Here is a 4,238-nt window from a genome sequence, read left to right on the forward strand (position 1 = left end):
GATCGTGGAAGGCCAGTGAAGAGGGGTTGACAGACTGCCCAGGAAAGCTGGATATGACAAAGCTCAGCAACGGAGTGAGAGGTGGGCCAGACTACACCTACTGAGGTCTAGAAGAAGAATCTGCTGAGGACTCCATACCCTCATTATCAGCAAGAGGGAGTACTAGGCATGGGTACAGAGATCATCTGATGCCATACAGTGGAATCCTAAAACAAGGTTCAAATACAAATGAGAATTTGTCATTCAATAAGATAGCTTACCAAATTAGCAAAATGTGGACATTTTCAGCTGATGAATGGATAAAGATGTGGGGTGTGTGTAATAGAATATTACTCAGCTATTTAAAAGAATGAAATCTTGCCGTTTGCAACAACATATATAAAACTAGAGTGTATTATGCTAAGCAAAATAAGTCAGAGAAAGAAAAATACCATATGATTTCACTCATATGTGGAATTTAAGAAACAAAGCAGATGAACATAGGGGAAGGGGTAGAAGAGAAGGAGGCAAAGCATAAGAGACTCAAATATAGAGAACAAAGTGGGGGTTGCTAGAGGGATGTAGGTGGGGGATGGGCTAAATGAGTGATGGGTATTAAGGAAGGTACTTGTGATGAGCACTGGGTGTTATATGTAAGTGATTAATCATTAAACTCTACTCTTTTTAAATTTATTTTTATTATTTTTATTTTTTCAAACTTCTACTCTTAAAACCAAAATTACACTAAATCTTAACTAACTAGAATTTAAATAAAAACTTAAAAAATTAAGTACATGTTATTGGGACAGCTCAGCAACCTTTGAAAAAATACAGAATTTTAGTAAAACATCATACTACAGAAAGGAAATCAAACACTCCAAGCACCACACATTTAAATATTTTAAAAATGAGATAATGAAAGAGTTCTACGTTTTTATAATTTTTTAAATTTTTTATGTTTTATTTATTTCTGAGAGAGAGAGACAGAATGAATAAGGGAGGGTTAGAGAGAGAGGGAGACACAGAATCTGAAACAGAGTCCAGACTCTGAGCTAGATGTCAGCACAGAGCCCGATGCGGGGCTCAAACCCACGAACCATGAGATCATGACCTGAGCCGAAGTCAGATGCTTAACCAGCTGAGTCACCCAGGCACCCTTAAGTTTTTATAATTTTGAAGCAAAAAAAGTTTATCTAGCTTTGGCTCAAGATTAGAAATGCAAGACATAAAAACTGAATAAAAAAGAAAACAACTGCATAAAAATAAGTAATTCTCCTTGGTAGAAAGATACTTGAATCAAAAGTAAAATCAAAATACTATCGATAATGTTCATAATGTAATATCTCAGACGAAGTGCTATTTGCCCATTATGAATAACCTCTATTTAAATATCAAGAAGTCAAAAGAAAGAAAGATAGAGAGAGAGAGAGAGAGAAAGGAAGGAAGGAAGGAAGGGAGGGAGGGAGGGAGGAGAAGAAAAGAAAGAAAAGCAGGCTAAATAAATGACATGACAGTTTATATAAAGAGGAGTAAAATCATCTTTAACATATGAAAGAATAATCAATTTCATTTAAGAAAAAGGAATAAAATTTTAAATGGCACAGATATTTAGTTTTTAAGAAAACCTAACACATTTCCCAATGTAATTTCTTGGAAATATACATTCTAATTCTGAGGGTGCACAAGTCCTGTGGGGAGGTATGGGGCATCACTTATTCCTTGAACAGTACAACTTGCTCACATAAGAGTTTAAGCAGTTTTGTCTTTGGAAGCATTGTAAGCAATTATGCTGGATACATACCTAAGAGTAAGAGTCTGTAGATGAAGGCAAGCTATTTTCTAGCTGGAGTACCAGTTCACATACCAGCATCGAGTGAAATTCCGATGGTTCCACATCTGATTTCAGTAGGCAAAGTCCTTCTGCTTGCTCAAACATGCCTTGGCTATTATTGGCTGTCATCATATCCACAATTTTAGAATCAGCTTGTTAAGGTGCACACAAACACTCCCCTCCCCAACACACACACATAGATGGGATTTTACTCTATGTCATTGAATTTGTGGTTCATATTGAGGAAAATGAACTTCTTTCGATATTGAGTTTCCCAATACATTAACATGTTACAGTATTCATTTATTTATTTCTCTTAAATTTCCTTCAAATTATATCATAGTTTACTGGATAGACACAGCATTCAAGTATTTGATATATTTAATCTTATTTGCACAGCATTTTTAATATCAAATTATGTTTGCTTTTTTACATAAAAATAAATTGATTTTTGTTTACTGACTATTCAGCCAACTTTTTTTTTTTTACTTTTTTTTATGTTTTATTTATTTCTAGAAGAGAGAGAGAGAGTGTGTGAGCAGGGGAGGGTCAGAGAGAGAGGGGGTCACAGACTGAAACAGGCTCCAGGCTCTGAGCTGGCAGTCAGCACAGAGCCCGACGCGGAGCTCGAACCCACGAACCGCGAGATCATGACCTAAGCGAAAGTCGGACACTTAACCGACTAAGCCACCCAGGCGCCCCATCAGCCAACTTATTTATAAACTATAATGAGTTCATTGTAGATTCTGGAATATTTTCTCTATAGACATACAATTTATATCATATGCCAGTAATACTAAGTGTACAAATTTTTACTCTTTCTTTCCCTCTTTTACATCTTCACTTATCTTTTTTTTCTATTCCTTTTCAAAAATGTAGTCACACATAAAATTCTCTTATCTAGGTAAAAGTTTCATTGGTGAGATAAATGACATGCAAAGTGCCACTTAGGATGAAAAAATATTTTCTAATCTTTGATTACCCAATTAAGGACCATCCCAATATTGCAAATACAGTCTTGTACATGTGATTGCATTTGATTTATTTCATTAGTTTATATTAAATAATCTTAACAAATGTGTTTTTCTAATGTTAACTTTTCCCTCCATTAAAATAAAAGCTACACAAAGTTGGATTTTTGTCAAGTCATTTTATGCATTCTGGATTAGGCTCATCATCCTCTGAATACCCCCTGAGTGACCACAGTCAAGGTCACATGAGAGAAAATAATCACCCAGATATTCCTTACCTGAATTCGTGATCCAATACATTAATGAGGTACCATAAAGTTTATGTTATTCCAAGGTAAAAGGTCTGGAGTAATTTTTTATGAGGCCCTGGAATACTGGAACAGAGGCATTCCATAATTGTTACAAAATCCACTTTCTTTTTTTTAAGTTTATTTGTTTATTTTGAGAGAGAGAGAGACAGAAAGAGAAAGAGTGTGTGTGCTTGCATGAGAGTGCATGAGAGAGTGGAAGAGGGAGAGAGAGCGGGAGCAAGAGCGAGAGAGAGAGAGCAAGAGAGCGAGAGAGCGAGAGAGCGAGAGAGCGAGAGCGAGCGAGAGAGAGAGAGAGAGAGAGAGAATCCCAAGTACTCCCATGCTCAGCATGGAGCCAGGTGTGGGGCTCCATCTGAGGACCCTGGAATCATGACCTGAGCAGAAATAAAGAGTTGGATGCCCAACCCACTTTCTTGGTAGCTTTTCTTCCATTATTTATCTAGGTTGGCACCATATATAGACATTTGACTAACAGTTACTATCTTTTAACATCCTGAGCTTATTATTGTCTTAAATCATTTATGTTGTTTTTGTAAGATGGTATTTCTAGAATCATATCTATTTAGATTATAAAAGAACCAGATGGATAAATTAGGGTGTGTCAAAAATAAATGGTTCAAAAGACTATTATATTTAAAAAGGGAGAGTTTTTTTTTTTTAAAGCTTTAGTTACCACTTAATCCAGCACTATTGAAAATGGATCCAAATGAGTTGCTAGTATTTAGCGGGAAGCATCTGAAGGAATATAACCAATCAAATGAACAAAACTTGGTTTCCTTAATGGTAAAGTCCTACTATTTGTTTAGGCACCATAATGATTCTCTTTTTAGGGGTCATCTTTCTTAACCCAGAAGACCGGACAAAATGATGTAGTGAATGTTTCTAGCACATTAATTTTAATTTCTATTAATATCCTGCACCAAAAGAATTAATAAAGTCAAGAAATCTTATAGAATAGGCAAGTTCATATTTGAACAAATAAACTAAATTCTCTTCATATTATTTCTGTGCAAAAGCAAGGTGACACTTTTTTTTTTATTAGTAAAGAAAGTATGAAACTCTGAGAGTATCACAAGTACGGCTCAGCCTACATAGTCAAAATGTTTCTACAAACAGGAAATAGGGCTAAAAGAAAAGTAGAAGAAA

The sequence above is a fragment of the Crocuta crocuta genome, unplaced genomic scaffold (genome assembly GCF_008692635.1).
Source record: "Crocuta crocuta isolate KB4526 unplaced genomic scaffold, BGI_CrCroc_1.0 scaffold1047, whole genome shotgun sequence".
In the NCBI taxonomy this organism is placed as follows: Eukaryota; Metazoa; Chordata; class Mammalia; order Carnivora; family Hyaenidae; genus Crocuta; species Crocuta crocuta.